This window comes from Nicotiana sylvestris, chromosome 3 (genome assembly GCF_000393655.2).
Source record: "Nicotiana sylvestris chromosome 3, ASM39365v2, whole genome shotgun sequence".
NCBI classification, from domain to species: domain Eukaryota; kingdom Viridiplantae; phylum Streptophyta; class Magnoliopsida; order Solanales; family Solanaceae; genus Nicotiana; species Nicotiana sylvestris.
The window spans coordinates 166,835,840-166,857,099 of NC_091059.1; positions in this window are offsets into that span (position 1 = coordinate 166,835,840).

Below are 21,260 nucleotides of genomic sequence, written 5' to 3' on the forward strand. Positions count from 1 at the left end.
TTAGTCATAATAGCTTGTTTAGTGTTGTCTAGGTTTGTTCTAGGTCTGTAACCCCAGTTTAGTTTGTTTGTTTTGTTATCTAAACCCTTTCACCATCTGTCTAATGCCATTTTTTGTTTTCTGTGATTTCTAGTCATTTTCGTTTAGTTCTATTTTCTTTTTATAGTTCTTTTCCTGTTGACTCTAGTGACGTGACATGCACGCGTAATTCTCAGCCTGGTTTTAAAAGTCAGTTTAATCACGAAGCAATGAAACAATGTTGAAGATGTAAGGACATTTGAGGGAAATAAGTAAAGGCATTTTGAGATCACTTCAAGCCCAAATTGTGTGAAACTGGGGCAGATAGAACATAAAGAAACACTATTGAAACGCATCCTACCGTGTCAGGTTGAAGCTAAAGGCATGTTTATCCCAAGTTGGCAGGGGCCGTTCGTGGTAACGAGAGGGGTGTCCAATGGTGCTTTGTATTTAACAGATGGAGGGGCCAAATGTGTGGATATGGTTATCAATTCTAATGCAGTCAAAAGATATTGTGTATGATTTCTTTGGTTTGTTTAATTGTGTTTGTTTGTACTGGGCATGTTTTGAAGATTGGAATGACGAAGGCATTTTATTCTGCTATCTAAACACTTTATCTTGTGTTACCGTTTTGACCCTTATTTATTTCGTTTTCATACCCCTCTTTTGGAATCAGTGGTAAAGTTCAAAAACGCAAGTGCAAAATGTAAGTAAACGACAAAAAAAAGAGATAAAGAAAAGAATGAAAAGAGAAAGAAAAGAATGAAAAGAAAAAGAAAAAAAAAGAAAAAGAGGGGAAAGAATAACAAAAGAAAAAACAAAAAGAAGAAAAGAAGAGAAAGAAAAACAAAAAAAATCACAACAAACAAAGTAAATTCCTATGACATGAACTTTGCTCGACCTGATTCCTTTTAAGTATATGTAGGCAGCCTCATGGTTCGGTCACATCAAAATAAAATCCAAAAGTCCACAAGCAAAGAAACTTGGGCAAAAGTTACAGTCTTTGCAAGAAGTTTGATTCCGAAAGTTGTAATGTTTAACCCATTTGAATTGTTTTGAGCCTTTAATATCCTTTCATTCTAACCTCATCCAAAATCCCACATTACGGTCCAAAGAAAGACCTTCCAATCAGTCTTCGAGAAATGCCAAGTCGAGCAGGCAGAGGTGATTCATATCAGGGGCAACATTCTGGTCCAAACAGGAAAAAGAATAAAAAATGAGAGAGTCTTATTGGTGAAAACCCTCACAGGCACCGTAAGGTGACGGGAGCTGATAGAAATCAAAAATAAGAGAGTCTTATTGGTGAAAACCCTCGCGGGCACCGTAAGGTGACGGTAAGTTGAGAGAAAGAACGAAATGAGAGAGGCTTGATGGTAAAAACCCTTCTGGCACTACAAGTCGAATAAGGATTGTGAATCAGATTGGATAATCGGAGCATTGAAGCCCAGTTTCACAGTTTAGGGGTATAACAGGAGTTGAACATCAGACTTGCTCAACAGAATAGGCCATAGGTGCATGTCATGGTCATTAGAGTTGGTATCCACATCTGATAGGTTTCTACTTTGTAGCTTTCTTGTTATGAATTATCCCCTTCTTTTCTCCTTTACTCTGTTCCTTTTGTCTTGTTTACCTCCTATTTCCGAGTCTGTTTGGTCAGAACAAGTGAGAAATGACTTCAAAATTTGCCACCAGCTTTTCAATTGCACAAAACGGGATCTGGCTAGTACATCAAAGTGTCATAAGTCAGGAAAGAACAACAAGCGCACTGAGCTGGTAACAATCAACATGCTTTGGGACCCTTGTGAAATACAAAGGTTTGGTACACATCAATTCAGGAATAATGCAACAGATGGAGGGTGCTAGGTAAACGGATCAAAGGTATTTTCGGTGAAACACGACAGTTTGGTACATATCAATTCAGGAACAATGCAACAAGATGGAGGGGTTTGGTGAACAGATCAAAGGTATTTTCTGTGGTAAGATTGACAAAAGGTGTTTAATCAGTGACAAGTGAGTCCCTCTGAGCAGAAATCAAAGTTATTGTGGCAAGTGAGGAGCAACAGACCTCAAGTCCAGGGCCAGTGGATTAAGTCAAGAAAAAACAACATGCGTGATGAGTGGGTGGCAATTGTCGTGCTTTGAGATTCATGAGAAACACAAAGGTTTAGTACATATCAATGCAAGAGCACAATGCAATATATGAAGAGTATTGGGTTGGAACGGATCAGAAGTATTTTCCGTGATAAGGGTGACAGAGAAAGTGGTTAATCAACAAACAAGCAAGGTCTTCGAGTGGAAATCAAAGTTATCATGGGAAGTGAAGGAGCAACCGTCCTCAAAGTCAAGGCCACAAACCAACCACCATATTTTTATGCTGACAAGATTTTCCTTTGATTTGAAATAGTGGGAGAAAATTTCGTTTGTTTAAGAGAAACCCTCCGTAAGGAAAGGCAAGCACCAAACAGGTTTGACAGTAAATTTTCAGGACCCTCCTAGAAAATGGGACCTAGTTTAAAATTCGAAACAATCATGAGTAGCATAATCTAGCATAAATGTACCCCGAAGAATAGGATTCAATTAGGAGTTTTCAGGACCCTCCTGAATAATGGGACTTAGCTTTAAGATTTCCATTAGATAACAAGATTTAGCGTAAGTTCTGTTGTAGGGTGTCACACCTCCTTTTTCACCTACACCCGCAAGGGCCTAAATAGGGAGTTTTTCCAATTAAAGGACAATCAAAGGGATTCATTTATTATTAAAAATTCAGAGTTTCCACTTGGGAGATTTATGGTATCCCAAGTCACCGGTTGAATCCCGAATCGAAGAAAAGATTGACTCTGTATTACAGTCCGCGAACCAGAAATTTGAGTAAGGAATTCAAGTTTGTATAAGTTTGTATAAGATGGCTTTAAAGTTTGTATTACAGTCCGCGAACCAGAAATTCGAGTAAGGAATTCAAGTTTGTATAAGTTTGTATAAGATGGCTTTAAAGTTTGTTGGAACGGATCAGAAGTATTTTCCGTGATAAGGGTGACAGAGAAAGTGGTTAATCAATAAACAAGCAAGGTCTTCGAGTGGAAATCAAAGTTATCATGGGAAGTGAAGGAGCAACCGTCCTCAAAGTCAAGGCCACAAACCAACCACCATATTTTTATGCTGACAAGATTTTCCTTTGATTTGAAATAGTGGGAGAAAATTTCGTTTGTTTAAGAGAAACCCTCCGTAAGGAAAGGCAAGCACCAAACAGGTTTGACAGTAAATTTTCAGGACCCTCCTGGAAAATAGGACCTAGTTTAAAATTCGAAACAATCATGAGTAGCATAATCTAGCATAAATGTACCCCGAAAGAATAGGATTCAATTAGGAGTTTTCAGGACCCTCCTGAATAATGGGACTTAGCTTTAAGATTTCCATTAGATAACAAGATTTAGCGTAAGTTCTGTTGTAGGGTGTCACACCTCCTTTTTCACCTACACCCGCAAGGGCTTAAATATGGAGTTTTTCCAATTAAAGGACAATCAAAGGGATTCATTTATTATTAAAAATTCAGAGTTTCCACTTGGGAGATTTATGGTATCTCAAGTCACCGGTTGAATCCCGAATCGAAGAAAAGATTGACTCTGTATTACAGTCCGCGAACTAGAAATTCGAGTAAGGAATTCAAGTGGTATCCCAGTCTGTATAAGTTGGCTTTAAAGTTTGTATGTTTAAGATAGGATTCAATTAGGAGTTTTCATGACCCTCCTGAATAATGGGACTTAGCTTTAAGATTTCCATTAGATAACAAGATTTAGCGTAAGTTCTGTTGTAGGGTGTCACACCTCCTTTTTCACCTACACCCGCAAGGGCCTAAATAGAGAGTTTTTCCAATTAAAGGACAATCAAAGGGATTCATTTATTATTAAAAATTCAGAGTTTCCACTTGGGAGATTTATGGTATCCCAAGTCACCGGTTGAATCCCGAATCGAAGAAACGATTGACTCTGTATTACAGTCCGCGAACCAGAAATTCGAGTAAGGAATTATGTTAACGCGGGAGAAGGTGTTAGGCATTCCCGAGTTCCGTGGTTCTAGCACGGTCGCTCAACTATTATATTCGGCTTAATTATTTTATTTTAGTACATGTTCAAACCTATGTGCATTTTAACCTTAACCACTTTTATTCATTTTTAGGAAGATTGCAACGTTATTAAAACACGTCTTGAACTACGTCACATAAATGCACCCGTGGTCTTTGACATATTTTAACATTGTTGATATTTGGATTTGGGTTACATAAATGCGCACCCGAGTTTAGGGAGGTAATGTTATTAAAATACGCGCCTAAAGAGACTAACGCGTTATTTTGGGGAAGGCCGTGAAATTCGCTAAACGGCTCGTCCCGAAATCTAAGTATTTTAATATATACAATTATCGAGGGCACCACAATCTAGGTGCTTTATTTGGTGAGGCTCATCTCATCCATTATTTAAAGGAAAACCTAGAGTACACTACGATTTTCTATTTTTGTCTCTCAAAGAAAAAAAAGAAAAAAAAAACTAATTAATTAAAACACTCAAAGCTTAAGGTCCAGTTTAAGAAGATGTCTAATCTTAGTCACATTAATAGGCATGATATTGGGCTTGAGACCGGACCCAAGTTGGATGGGGCGGAACCGCCCAGGCGAGGTTAAGGAATCGAACCCTTGTAGCCGGGCAAGCCACGAAATGGCTCACCGATGTGTTTGGCATTTAATCAGACATAATTAAGCAATGGACTCATTTCGCTTCGTAAGTTATACTTTCTTTTTCTGGCTTCCAGTTATTAGAGCAGGTGTGAAATGAGATACCCCAAATTCCTTTTAATTACAAATGAAAGGAAAGATAACTACTGAAAGTTTATCTTATTGTTGGTTGGATTTTTCAAACATATTTACAAAGGATGCACATGATAGGAAACTGGCTGAAGCTAACCTAACTTATTATACCAACTCATATTGAACCTAATCACAACTAACACTCGAACTAAAGCAGAAAACTTACATACATTTCAGGGCAAAATGATTAACAGTCTGTGCTAATACCAACAGTTTTTCAGTTTATTATTACATAACTAATTTCAGTCCTATTAGTACAACTTCAAGCAAATGTCTTACTATATTAAGAAATCAAACATTCTGACACATAAATCAAATGAGTCAATCACATGATCTCGTGCTTCAGTTTCTATGCCATTCTTCACATTTCAGTTTACAATTAACCAGGATCAAGCTGTGTACCTGGATTGGAGTGAACAGAAGAATAAAGAGGAAGTCAGCAGCAGTACAACACAGCAAACAAAAACAGCAGCAAATAACACAAACAGACAGCCAATTGGAATTCATAAATAGCTCCAAACCCAGTTTCAAATCAGAAAAAAAAAACTTGTCCACAACTTATAGCCAGTTGTGATCCCAAACAGCAACAACAAATAACTCTGAGCAACTAATTGGACCTCAAACTCAACAAGAAAACCAACCAATGAACCTCAAACACTCCAGTAAACAGGCTGGAAACTGGAAACTACCCCCCCCCCCAACATAAATGTAACCCCGGATTTTAGAAATTAAGCATCACAACTACGTCATGGGAACCATACCTGTAGCTATGATAATTTATTTAATTAACGCACCTAAAGCAAACTATGAAAGTTCAAGGCATTTTTATACTAATTTTTGTATTTATGTGAGGGCCATATATTATGGATTTTATTTGCGTATGGTGCACCTCAAAACTATTCAACTAAATAGACTATGGGTACTCCTATTTAAAGCTAATTCGAAATTAAGTATCACAACCACTCCATAGGAACCATACCCGTAATTGCGATAATTACTATGTTGCATCAACTAAACTACACATCATCAGTATTAACCATTCGATACATTTCATAAAAAACCAATGCAATCTGGAATTCACTTGTTCAGTATTATTAACTACATTACATATTATCAACTTAAGACATTTCATGGAGAAGACAATCTGGAACAAATTTCAGTAGCATCCACTAAGTTATATAGCATTAATTTAAGATAGTTCAAACGAATACATGTAAGCAAAAGCAGTTGTTACAGTGTTCCATATGTAAGAAAATTAACAATTAGAGTACTCCTACCATTACTGTTATGAATTTAAAGATTCATGTTACATGAAACATAATACTCCTTTGCTAGCCCAAATATTGCATTATGTGTATTCAACCAAGCGATAAAAGACAGCGAGCATGAAGATTTAAACAAAATTCACGTTGAAACAAAAAGAACCAATAGATCATCATTCTTAAGGTTTCAAATTTGGATCTCACAAATCCTACCATTAACAACTCCAAAACAAAAAGGTAGAATGGCTGACTCTTGTCCAACATCTTTACAAGCTAAAAAAAACTAACCTAGAAGAACTCCCTAAACATCGACGCCGTCAACAACAAACATCGCAGGAAGAAGAGATTCAAGGTTCAAAAGTTCGAGGGAATCTAACCGCTTCTGCAGTTTATCAGAAAAACATAAGAGAGATTGAAGCAAGTTCATGATGTTGTTGCTTTAATTCCCCGCTAATACATTCATGTCCTTAACAGGAACCCAATTACACTCAAAATAATGTCTACTTCCTTTTATGCTCAACTAAACAATAGTTCTCAACAAGTTACTTCATCAACAATTATGGAAAACATGAAAGACAAGGAGCAGATTCAGCAAAGTAATCCCCGGTTCACGTTATACTAAAAATTGAAACCAAAGCATGAATAAGAGGAGAAAGCTTGGCATGAAATTGATTTCCAATTAACAGAACTTCAGCAATCATGGAAACTAAAAATCGAGCTTTCACTTGATGAAATTTCTAGCAATACACAGATATAAATCGAGCGAACGTTACAACCAAAACTCGAGACAGCAATCAAACTCATGTTCAAACAGATAGAAGCTAAATTCAGGTCAAGCAATCGCATCTCATCTACACCAAACAGAGTTTAAAGCAAACAAAACTTCAGTTTATCACGAAAGAAATGATCATTCTGATTCCGATGAAAGCAAAATAAGTTCTGTCAGTCCAACTTTCAATAAGAGATAATGATGATGACGGAAACCTTAAACATTTATGGCCAAAACAAGCAAATCGAGCTTAAAGATACTATAGGCACTCAACAACCTAGATTTGATCCCACCCAGAATAACCATACAAATCCGCTTTTATTGACTGACCATACTCAGCACATCAAACCAGTATTGACAGCCTATGATAAAAGAAAACAAGCAAAGTTAACCTTCAAGCCGTTTGGAAACCAACCCTTAAACATTTACACGCAAAAAAAAATTAACTATGGTCAGACACTGATAGAAGAGGAAGACGAACACACGATTACATGTTTCGATGGATTCTGAGACTAGAGGATCATATGAACATTCATTAGTACACATATGAAATCATAGAAGAGGCTAAAAAAACAAGAAGAAATAGAGCAGAAAGATGAACCTAGGATAACTACATAAATCTCAGTTATTACTTTAAACTTCAGCCCATTTTATAGCTTATTCAGAGATCGATTTACAGCGGGAACTAAAGATAAGAAAAGAAATGAACTTAGAATTAAGAGACTAAATTAATACAACACTGAAATCAACCAAAAGGGAGCAAATAGTAGCTGAAAATCAACCCTCGAGCAGCAACAGACTCGAACCTCTCAAAAGACTTCCATTTTTAAACCAAAATCCAGAATCGAAACGAAGAAGATGGAATCTAGAGATTCCGAAAAAACTTTAAACAATAATCGGCACAGAAATGACCTAGCCGAACACTCAGTGATTTTTTTTCTTATGTTCTAGTACCAAAAATAAAAGAAAAATCAAAAGAAGAAATCTCTCTCAAATCCTTTCCAAAATATTCTCCAAAAATTCCCCCAAATAATCCCCAAAATTCTCTCCCTTAAAATCAGATGAGGTCCCTTTTGAAAATGAGCCTCTGATGAATATGGGGCTCGGATTAAGTGAAATCAATCCAACGCCTCACACTCATCCAACGATCATTCTCAGAACCTTCCAATCGCGTGCTATATCTCAAATTCGAGCGAGTGAGGGGGAGGGGAATCTTTGGTGTCAGAAACCGTTACACTTGCGGTAGGAGTAGAGAAGGGAGAGACGTGTGATGTGAGTTTGGGTTCACTCGCCTGAATTTGGGCGAGTTTGAGAACGAATTTGTGTGAGGAAGATAGTGAACAGTGTACGCATTGTTTGAGCTTTAGAGATTAGGGCTCTATGAGTCTGAGTATATCTGGGTGAGTGGGGCAGGTCAGGGGAATGGGTCGGCGGGTATTAGCAGTTGTTGGTCTTGGGCAGGGGTTTGGCGTGAGGAAGTTTGGGCAGTTGAAATTCTGCCCACATGAAATTGAGCCCTTTTTACAAAATCGTTTCCCCTTTTCCTTTTTTTTCTTTTTCTTTAATTAATAAAATCCTAAAATCACCTCCTAAATTAATCTAAGTTATAAAATTAAACTAATTGCATAGTCACAATAATTATAAAATTATTTAGTCCTAAATTAAAGGGAAAAATCAATAGACTTAAATTAAAAGGTGTAAAATGAGCTATTTTGTGATTTTCGTTTTTTTAATAAAAGAAATAACTGCTAATTAATTCCAAAAATGTAAAAATCAAACCTAAATGTGATGCATGATATTTTTGGCTTTTTCATAATTTTTAATAGAAATGAACATGCACAGAAAATGTAAATAATTAGCACAAATTTCCACAAAATCCTATAAAATTGTAAAAAATGGAAAAAAATGTTTTTCTTGTATTTTGTGGGAGTAATTTATATAGGGCAAAAATTACGTGCTCACAACTGCCCCTCTTTGCTCGGAAATATGAAGAGTTTTCGTTTAAAGATAAAGTGAGCGGATACGAGCGATTTTTGCCCGTTTGAATACTCTGTGGGAAGCATTTTTAAAAAAAATTTGACCGCACCCTGCTTCCGAGGTTGCCTACATATCCTTGGCTATAAAGGAATCAGGTTAGTATAGTTCAGGAAATTTCGGTATCTGGGACTACCATGAAGCTATGATTTCACTGTTGCTTCTGCTGCTACTGCTTACTGAACTCCATTTTACACCAAGATAAAATAAAGAAGCTAGACTAAACTATGATTTATGCATTACAAGAATCCTATCTATATCTTCAAACTTGATCTTGTAGTTCTTGTTGCTCTGCTGACTCGTACTTTCCTGGTGAAATTCCAGTATTACTGACTTGAATTGTAATCTGAGATGTTTTTTCCTTTTCTCAGGTGGGAGCCTTATTGCTGAACTTGAGTCATCTTCCTTTGGTCGCTGTTGCCTTCCCTTCGTTCTTCAGGTGGGCTCCTGATTACCAACACTTAAACTGCTTCCCTTCATTCTTGAGGTGGGCTCCTAATTACCAACACTTGAATTGATTCCCTTTGTTCTTCAGGTGGAATCCTGATTACCAACACTTAAACTGCTTCCCTTTGTTCTTCAGGTGGGCTCCTGATTACCAACACTTAAACTGCTTCCCTTGGTTCTTCAGGTGGTCTCCTGATTACCAACACTTGAATTGCTACTCCCTTTGTTCTTCAGATGGGCTCCTGATTACCAACACTTAAACTGCTTCCCTTCGTTCTTCAGGTAGGCTCTTGATTACCAACACTTAAATGCTTCCCTTAGTTCTTCAGGAGGGCTCCTGATTACCAACACTTAAACTACTTCCCTTCGTTTTTCAGGTGGGCTCCTGATTACCAACACTTGAATTGCGTCTCCCTTTGTTCTCCAGGTGGGCTCCTAATTACCAACACTTGAATTTGTTCTCCCTTTGTTCTACAGGTGGTCTCCTAATTACCGACACTTGAACTTCTTCTCTCTTTGTTCTCTAGGTGGGCTCCTGATTACCAACACTTGAATCTCTCTCCCTTTGTTATTCAGGTAGGCTACTGATTACCGACACTTGAATTACTGCTCCCTTTGTTCTTCAGGTGGGCTCCTGATTACCGACACTTGAATTGCTTCTCCCTTTGTTCTTCAGGTACGTTCCTGATTACCGACACTCGAACTGATCCCTCTGAAACTTCTACTTTGAACTATCTTCCCTTATTTCTCTAGGTGGGTGCCTGATTGCTTGATCCTTAATTGTTGTCCATTCTTGAAACTCGTGTTGTCCTCTCTGCTCTCCAGGTGGGTGCCTGATTACAACAGAATAGACAAAACAAAGAAATTTTTCTGCCCGAGTTTGGTAGTTGGGCACATTTGTGAGTGTTAATTGAGTAATTAACCAAATATCTCTAAGAATTTTAAAGCCAGATCCCATTATCCAGGAGGGTCCTGAAAATTCCTAGTTAACTGACAGTTTTTAAGCTAAATGATATTTCCTAAAGGTACGACTTCCGCTAAATCTTGTTATCTGTGATGATCTTGAACTAAATCTCATTATACAGGAGGGTCTTGAAAATTAAAATCAAATCTCATCTTAAGAGTGACAACTTTAAGGGTAAATTATATTTTCCTATGACAGAATTTACGTTAAATTTTGTTATATGATGGAGGTCTTAAATCTAATTCCCATTATTCATGAGGGTCCTGAAAATTTCAAATTGAATCTCATCCTAAGCATGAAAACTTCAAGGGCAACTTATATTTCCTCAAGGTAGAGCCTATGCTAGATCTTGTTACTCATGAATGTTTTGAATTTTAACTAAGTCCCATTCTCTAGGAGGGTCCTGATAATTTACGGTCGAACCTGTCTCGCACCTGCTTTCCTCACGGAGGGTCTCTCCGGAAAAAACAAAATTTCCTGCCCCTGTTTCAATCAAAGAAATCTTGTGAGTTTAAACATGGTGGTTGGTTTGCGGCCTTGACTTTGAGGGCGATTGCTCCTTCACTTCCTATGATAACTTCGATTTCAACTCGAAAGACCTTGCTTGTTTGTTGACTGGCCACTTTCTCTGTCACCCTTATCATAGAAAATACATCTGATCCTTTCAAACCCAACATCCTCTATCTGTTGCATTTTGCTCATGAATTGACATTTACCGAACCTTTGTATTTCACATGAATCCCAAAACACATTGATTTTTACTAACTCAGTGTGCTTGCTGTTCTTTTCTGACGTAGGATTTTTACCAACTCAGTGATTTTTCCTTCACTTGCCATGATAACTTTGATTTCCATTTGAAAGACCTTGTTTGTTATTGGTTAACCACTTTCTCTGTCAACCTTATCATATAAAATACCTTTGATCCATCCAAACCGAACACCCTCTATATGTTGCATTGTTCATAAATTGACATACATCGAACCTTTGTATTTCACATGAATCCCAAAATATGTTGATTGTTAGCAACTCAGTGCATCTGTTGTTCTTTCCTGACTTATGCCATTTTGATGTGCTAGCGAGATCCTGTTTTGTGCAATTGGAAAGTTGGTGGCCAATTTTGAAGTTATTTCTCACTTGCTCTGACCAAACAGACTCAAGAAGAGGAAGTAAACAAGACAAAAGGAACAGAGTAAAGGGCAATGAAAAGAGATAATTCTTAACAAGAAAACTACAAAGTAAAAACTTATCAGGTGTGGATATCAACTTTAATGACCATGACATGCACCTTCGGATTAAGTGGCCTAATCTGTCATGCAAGTCTGATGTTCAACTCTTGTTATACCCCTAAACTGTGAAACTGGGCTTCAATGCTCCGATTATCCAATCTGATTCACAATCCTTATTCGAGTTGTAGTGCCCGAAGGGCTTTCACCATCAAGCCTCTCTCATTTTCTCTCTCTCAACTTACAGTCTCCTTATGGTGCCTGTGAAGGTTTTCACCGATAAGACTCTTTCATATTTTTCCTTTCTTCTTATTTCCTCCGATTCTGTAGATGACAATGCATTGACCATAGTAAAAACATCATGTGCTCCTGGCATGTCTAAACTCAGCACTCTCAAAGATTATCTGGGAGGTCTTTTTTGGACTGTGATGTGGCTTTTGGACAGGGTTAGAAAGAAAGGATACCATAAAGGCTCAAAATAATTAAGACAACGGGGTTACTTTATTTACAACTTTTGGAATCCATTCTAAAACTTTGCCCAAATTTCTAAAACAAGGGAATTTGATTCTCTTGTTTCTTTTTTTTTTACTAAGAAAGACTGTCCCACTCTCAATTCGTGGGATTATGAAATATTTTATTTAGTATGACCGAACCGTAAGACTGCCTACGTATCTTGTAGTGACAAGAATCAGGTCAAACGTAGTTCACAGAGATACGTTTTGTTATTGCTATTTTTCTTTTCCTTTTTTTCTCTCTTTTTTTTTCTCTTTTTTTCTTTCTTTTTTTTCTTTTCCCTTTTTCTCTTTTTGTCTCTATTTCCTTTTTTTTATCTCTATTTTTCTCTTCTTCTTTTTTTTGTTTGAATTTTCCTTTTGGAATGAACCTTTTAAAATAAACGTATGGGACATAAACTTTTTTTTTCTTTTTTCGTATGACTCTAACTTAATTCCAAAAGAGGGGAGGTCAAAGAAATTAGTACAGGTTCAAGAGGGTATCAATGATATAAGTGTTTGGGTAGCTGAAAGAAGGCCTCCCAATCCCTTAAAATGTCAAATACAACATTTCCTTTGTAGCTTCGGCATTGATATTACTGATATGACTTCCATTTTTCTTTAGCACCTTGTCAAGTACAGAACCCTCGTTGGGTGATTCTCTTTTCATAATGGATATCCTTCATCAGTTCGGAGAAAACATCCTTGACTTTATCTCTTTACTTGAGGTGCACTTGAACTCAAAGTTGCTTGCTTCAAATCGTCCGGGATGCACTCTCCTTTAACGAATTCTTGTCACCCTATTAACTTCCCAAATTATCTACCCCAGTTTCACACAATTCGGGTTTCAAATGACCACAAAATTTCCAAATCTGTACTTATTTCCCTCAAGTGTTCCCATCATCTCCAAATTTGTTTCATTACTTCATGATTAAACTAACTTTTAAGACCAGTCTTAGAATTATGTGTGCATGTTACGTCACTAGAGTCAGCATGAAAAGAACTATAAAAGGAAAAGAGAACTAAACAAACATGGACTGAAAATAACAGAAAATAGAAAATTGCATTAGACAGATAGTGAAAAGGGTTTGGACAACAAGACAAGCAAAATAAATTGGGGTACAACCCTGGAACAAAATCAGACAACACTAAACAAGCTACAAACAATCTACTACGACTAAACAAAACTAAGCAAAATAAAAGGATAGAAGGGTTTGAGTCACAAGACAATATCCGGATTACAACCCTGAAAATAACCGGACAACAGAAATGAATATAAAATAAACCACCACAACTCCTCCCTGGGCCAATCCAAGAATGGAGCGTCTTTCCAATTACCAAACACGTAATCTTAGCCACTGAGTTTCGCATCAACATTACTAGGACCTTCACAAGTCTTCATCATATTGACTTTAGCAAATTGCGTTTGGGTCCCTTTTGCCGGCTCGTTCTTAAGATCAAACTCTGATAGCGCTGAAAGCTTCGCAGCACGTGGACCTCCGAGGATCTTAGAAGATTTCTCATATTCCTTTTCAAAACAAACCATACCCACCATATGCGTCTCATTATGAATAGGCAATGGATTTTGGCTAGTGTCTACTGCATCTGGATTTTGCACGACAATGTCCCCTACATCAATAATCTTCTGAATTGTATTTTTCAGGTGCCAACACTTTTTTGTACTGTGATCTGGGGTATCAGAGCAATATGCGCACCTTTGAAAAAAATCAAACTTCTTTGGCAGAGGGTTTGGCATTTTTATCTAAATCGGCTTCAACATGTCCAATTGCCTCAACCTTTGGAACAAACTAGCATATGATTCTCCAATAGGAGTGAAAGCCTTTTTTTTTTCAGTTGTCTTTTCAGTATGTATTCTGGCCTTGGTTGGAACCTTTTACGGGCAAGTGGCTGATATGCTTGAGGGGGTGGGTAAGACATTTAGGGAAGTGGTGCGGGCCATCGCGGGCCTCGTGGGTGTGAAGCATATTGTGGTGCATTGTGGATAGGGTACTGGTAAAGTGATGTACTACTTTGGGGGTTCTGTGGAGAGAAATAGCATTGGGGAGGATTATCTGGTGCACAAGGATATCAATGGGGTCGATGTCTAGGGTGAAAGAGTTGAGCAGGAATGCCCAGCGGATCATCCTTTCTATTTCTCTTTCTTCCACCCAAACTTACTGGGATGTTCTGAATGTCTTCCGTAGTATCTTTGAATGCTGAATAACTCACGATTTTGCCTGACCTGATTCCCTCTTCTTCCATCTCCCCTATTTTTACCACATCATTGAAAGGTTTACCCAAGGTCGGAATCAAATGACTGAAGTAGGTGGGCCCCTGGGCTTCTAGGAAAATCTAAACCATTTTTCTTCACCAATCGGGGGACTAACTCGAGCATCTTGCTCCCTCCATCTGAGCTGAAACTCCCTAAAGCTTTTCTCTGGTTTCTTTTCCATCTTAGATAGGGAGGAGCGGTCTAGAGTAATGTCTAATTTGTATTGAAAGTGTCGTACAAAATCTTGAGCCATGTCGCCCAATGTATGCCACTTACCGACATCTTGACGATTATGCCATTCCAAAGCTGCCCCAGTCAAGCTCTCACTGCAATACGCCATCAACCAATCATCTTTCTCGCTAACACTTCTCATTTCCTTGCAATAACCCCTCGGAAGGGCTACCGGTTTTCCACGCCCCTCATACAAATTAAACTTTAGCACTTTAAACCCCGCAGGCAGATGAACATCAAGGAACATATGAATCTGATTTCTCATCCCTTGCATGCTCCTTAAGGACTGTTCTATACTTTTCAGCTTCATGGATATTTCATCACGCCATTGTTTTCCTGTGACCTTTTCATTTTCAGCATGAGGCTCATTCCGAGGGCTCTGCTTATATAAGTCAAGAACCTTGTGGGCAACCTTTGAGGGGTTATATTGGGGATAGTGGATATGACAGGAGGGCGATTTTGGGAAAAGGTAATTGGAGGAAGAGTGATGGAGCTACTAGGGTGGTTGGGAAAGCTGTGATAAGCGGGTGAATCTGGAGAGTATGGGGGATCATCTGGCACTATGACCGGAGTTTGGGTAAGGGTAGCATCTAAGAAGCTAGGCGATGGCGGGGGTGGTACCTTCCCATTCATCCAAGCTTGATACATGTTCGTTATGTGTTGTCTTAATATCCTTGCCTCATCAGCCAACCTAGTTTCCTGTTCAACCAACTGCTTTCGAACACCGGTATCAACCAACTCAATTCTGTTATTGCCTGCCATTGCCTTTTGACTTTATATTGTAAAGAGGAGTTACCACTTTAAAAACCACAAACCAACCACCCTTCTGCTACGAATATAACAAAATGAGGTCATCACGTTAGCGTTAGGGCATTTAACAACTAAAAATATAACATTACGTACAATGCACCTAGCAATAGTTATCGGCTCTAAAATGACTTTGAGGGTACGAAGGTCAGTTGGCATCATCCCAATTTGTTCATTTCAATCTTTTCTTTTCTTCTCTTTTCTGGCACTTCCTGGCTTGCTCCTTTTCCTTTATTTTTTCTTTATGATTATCGCTCTTTTCTTCCTCTCATTTCTCACGTCCCACAACTTTATCCTTTTTTTCTCTTTTTCGATTTTTTTTGTTTCCCTTTTTATTCCTTTTCCTTTTAATAAAAAAATAAAAAAATGATTCGATCGAACGCTATGTAGGTTGCCTACGTATCATGACGCCGCATGAATCAAATCTTTGCGTAGTTCAGGAAGATCGGGAATAAAGTAAACAAATTAACGTTCTCATTTCTTTTTCCTTTTTTTCCTTTTTTTTGACCTTAATGACTACTCTGATGAGAAAAGAGAAATAAAAGAAGCAAATCCTTTTTTTCTAGACTTAATATTTTATAACCTATTTTAAACTCAAGCTTAACGAGAATTTATTTTTTCTCCTTTTTTCTTTTTGAAACAAATACTCTATGAAAAATTATTAGAAGAGAAAAATATTTTTGAATTTTTATTTGATATCCTGACGCAAGATTTCGAAACAAGCAATGAAAAAGATAAAACAAAATATTTTTGGATTTCAATTTTGATTGTCTAAAGTAGAAATTCTAATGATAAACAAAAGATAAAGTATGTTTTTTTTCCTTCTATGTACAATGTCCTAAAGTTCTATTGAAAATAAAAAGATTTTTTTTTTCATTTTCATTGATTGCCCAAAGAAGAACCTCAAAAGAAAATCTTTTTGTATTTTGGAATTAATATCTTAAAGAAAACTTTTAAAGAGGCATCTAAAAAAAATTCTCTTCCTTTTTTTTTTTTGAATTTTTAGTCTTAATGTACTAAAGGAAATATAAAAGCAATTTTTTTTATTTTGAGTTCTAGATATTAATTTCCTAAGGAAAATCACCTCAAATAAATTCTCTTTTCATTTTTAGAATTAGTGTTCTAAAGAAAACTTCTAACGAAAATAAAAAACGCAACTTTACCACAGTCCTTTTAATGTTATTTTCCAAGATCAATTCAACAGTCCCGAGTAATAAGTCTATGAATAAAAAACATTAAGAAATGAAAGAGCTGCAACATCACAACGATGACAATTGATGCACCTGATATTGGAGGAGACATTTATAAGACGCCATAAACTTATTAACTGTTATGTCAAAGACACGCAGAAAGGCATGGCCGCAGATGTTCTAGAACAGTAATCCCCTTGCTGTTTTAAGTTTAAGGAGAAAATCTCACGGTGGTTCCTGGATCACATGGAGGCAAGTAACTCTTATAGGCTTCAAATCATTAAAACACACTTTCAAGAGCCAAATGTCAAGATAGCACTAACTTGCCTTCTATCAAATGACCAACATTATCTTATCGATGGTCTCCTGCGGAGAAAAGTTTGAGATGCCTGGAGCATTACTTTAAGTTGCTCGGATACTGTAAATCCCTGAGCTCCCATCAATCCCTTGAACTTTTGAGCATCTTGTACAAATCCACCAGCTATAAGTGACTGTATAATCCCCGAGCGTTTCTTGCCTCCATTTCCCTCATCAATGATTCACCCAACTTTGGTTCGCCAGCATTTACATAGGCTAAAATCATGGAATTGTAAACTCCCATGTCTGGTAGGAATCCTTGAGTCCTCGTGCTTTCGAATGCAGCTTTTGCCTGATCCAAATCACCTGCTTTACTGTACATGTGAACCATGGTTGTTGATGTGAGAATATCAGGTACAATTCCATTCTTCCCCTTCCTTAAGACGTTCAAGACTCTGATAAAACTCACTCTCCTCCATCTTTTCACATGCCCATTTGAACCTATACTTCCTAGTGGACACATGCAAGACATGATTGACGCTATTTTTGCAAAACAGCTTATGTGGCCGAAAGGTGGCTAGAAGTGCAAAATTTGGCTAAGACCCTGCAAAGCCAAGAACCTAAAATTCACTAGGAAGATCGGACCCTATGTGGGTTGCCTACGTATCGCACCTTGAAAGATGAGAATCATGTATGCGTAGTTCGGCAGATTGGATACATGCGAGAATTTAAAAAACAACTAATTTAGAGAATTTTTTTTTTTGGAAAGATGATGAAACATGTAAACTCTTTTTTGGATTTCCTTTTCCTTTTTTGATTTTTTTTTTTAAAAATGATGGGAAAGTACAAACTCTTTTTGGATTTTTCATGTTTTTTTGTCTTTCCTTAAAAAAATGTGAAAGAAAACATAATTGGACCCTACTTGTTTTATTTTCACACTTCATCCTCTCTTTTTTTCTCTTTTTTTTTTCTTTTTTCATTTGCCCTCAGCTATCATTGGTCCGCCAAATGACCCTTTTACCCTTCAAAATTGCAACATGTAGCACATAGGATACATTAAGATGGTCTTTTATTTTAAGGTACGCCTGTCCTAGACGGACCCAACCCATGTGTTGAGTCCCCAAAGTCAAATGCATATGATGCAAACAAGCGTTCCTATTAGGGATCCGGTATGAGGCTGAGTTATTCTATGTTCAAAACCTGGGTATGTCGTTCTAGACTTGTGTACCCCAGCGGACAACTCGAGCCGGGGGGGGGGGCTATGTACCGGGAACCAAAAGGCCATCCGTCTTTGTAACTTGTTCGAGCCTCTTCCTAATTTAAGGTATGACACTAACAGAAGAGGAGTCACGCCAGCGTGCACATCCCTGAATATGAGAAGAAAAGTGTTTCGTAGCAGTTTATATACAGTTCAGATAATATCAAAGCGATAAAAGCAACATTTAACACATTAGTTCCAAAAATATAATTAAAACCAGATAATAAATAAAAGCCAAATATAACAATTATTCTAAGCTCGAATTCTTGAATCCTAAACCAGAGATTCTGGGTTCCTGTCCGTAGCAGAGTCGCCAGAGTTACCACACCTCCTTTTCCTACACTCGTGAAGGGTATAAGGGAGTTTTTTCCAATTTAAGTGACAATCGAAACATGATTATCTTATTTAAAACTCAGAGTCGCCACTTGGGATAATTTATGGTGTCCCAAGTCACCGGATCAAATCCCGAATTAATGAAAGATTGACTCTGTTTTACAGTCCGCGAAATACAAAAATATGGGTAAGAAATTCTGTTAACCCAGGAGAAGGTGTTAGGCATTTCCGAGTTCCGTGGTTTTAGCACAGTCGCTCAACTGTTATTATTGGCCTATTTATTTGATTTTTAAAACATCTTTAAAACCTATGTGAATTTTATTCCTTTTAAACCGCTTTTAATAACCTAATTATTATACAACTAATTATTGATTACACGTTTGCAAATCATGTCACGCGAACCGTACCCACGATACATAACGTGTTTATTTTATTAACAAAATTAAATTGTGTCCGGGTGACATAAATGTACCCCCGGATTTTAGAAATTAAGCATCACAACTACGTCACGGAAACCATACCCGTAGCTATAATAATTTATTTCATTAGCGTGCCTAAAGCAAACTACAAAAGTTCAAGGCATTTTTATACTAATTTTTGTATTTATGTGAGGGCCATACATTATGGATTTTATTTGCGTATGGCGCACCTCAAAACTATTCAACTAAATGGACTATGGGTATTCCTATTTAAAGGTAATTCGAAATTAAATATCACAACCACGCCGTGTGAACCATACCCGTAGTTGCGATAATTACTATGTTGCATTAACTAAACTACACATCATCAGTATTAACCATTCAAGACATTTCATAAAAAACCAATGCAATCTGGAATTCACTTGTTCAGTATCATTAACTGCATTACATATTATCAATTTAAGACACTTCATGGAGAAGACAATCTGGAACAAATTTCAGTAGCATCAACTAATTTAAATAGCATTAATTTAAGACAGTTCAAACGAATACATGTATGCAAAAACGGCTATTACAGTGTTCCATATGCAAGAAAAGTAACAATTAGAGTACTCCTACCATTACTGCTATGAATTTTAAGATTCATGTTACATGAAACATAGGTACTCTTTTGCTAGCCCAAATATTGCATTATGCGAATTCAACCAAGCGATAAAAGACAACGAGCATGAAGATTTAAACAAAATTCACGTTGAAACAAAAAGAACCAATAGATCATCATGCTTAAGGGTTCAAATTTGGATCTCACAAATCCTACCATTAACAATTCCAAAACAAAAAGGTAGAACGACTGACTCTTGTCCAACATCTTCACAAGCTAAAAAACCAAACTAACCTAGATGAACTCCCTAAACATCGACGCCGTCAACAACAAACATCACAAGAAGAAGAGGTTCCAGGTTCAAAAGTTCGAGGGAATCTAACTGCTTCTGCAGTTTATTAGAAAATCATAAGAGAGATCGAAGCAAGTTCATGATGCGTTTGCTTCAGTTCCCCGTTAATACAGTCATGTCCTTAACAAGAACCCAATTACACTCAGAATCCTATCTACTTCCTTTTATGCTCAACTAAACAATAGTTCTCAACAAGTTACTTCATCAATAATTATGTAAAATTGGAAGGACAAGGAGCAGATTCAGCAAAGTAATCCCCAGGTCACATTATACTAAAAATCAAAACCAAAGCAAGAATAAGAGGAGAAAGCTTGACATGAAATTGCTTTCCAATTAATAGAACTTCAGCAATCATGGAAACTGAAAAACGAGCTTTCACTTGATGAAATTTCCAGCAAAACATAGATAGAAATCGAGCGAACGATACAACCAAAACTCTAGACAGCAATCAAACTCATGTTCAAACAGATAAAAGCTAACTTCAGGTCAAGCAATCGCATCTCATCTAGACCAAACAGAGTTTAAAGCAAACAAAGCTTCAGCTTATCCTGAAAGAAATGGTCATTCTGATTCCGATGAAAGCAAAACAGGTTCTGTCAGTCCAACTTTCAATAAGCAATAACGATGATGACAAAAACCTTAAACATTCATGGCCAAAACAAGCAAATCGAGCTTAAAGATACTATAGGCACTCAACAACCTAGATTTGATCCCACCCAGAATAACCAGACAAATCCGTTTTTATTGACTGACCATACTCAGCACATCAAACCAGTTCTGACAGCCTATGATAAAAGAAAACAAGCAAAGTTAACCTTCAAGCCATTTCGAAACCAACCCTTAAACATTTACACAAAAAAAATTAATTATGCTTGGACACTGATAGAAGAGGCAGACGAACAGACGATTACATGTTTCGATGGATTCTGAGACTAGAGGACCTTATGAACATTCATTAGCACACGTATGAAATCATAGAACAGGCTGAAAAACAAGAAGAAACAGAGCAGAAAGATGAACCTAGGATAACTACACAAATCTCAGTTATTACTTTAAACTTCAGCCCATTTTATAGCTTATTAAGAGATCGATTTACTACGAGAACTAAAGAGAAGAAAAGAAATGAACCTGGAATTAAGAGATTGAATTAATACAACACTGAAATCGACCAAAAGGAAGCAAATAGCAGCTAAAAATCAACCCTCGAGCAGCAACAGACTCGAACCTCTCAAATGACTTCCATTTTTAAACCAAAATCCAGAATCAAAATGAAGAAGATGGACTCTAGAGATTCTGAAAAAACTTTAAACAATAATCGGCACAGAAATGACCTAGTCGAACACTCAGTGATTTTTTTTCTTCTGTTCTAGTACAAAAAATAAAAGAAAAATCAAAAGAAGAAACCTCTCTCAAATCCTTTCCAAAATATTCTCCAAA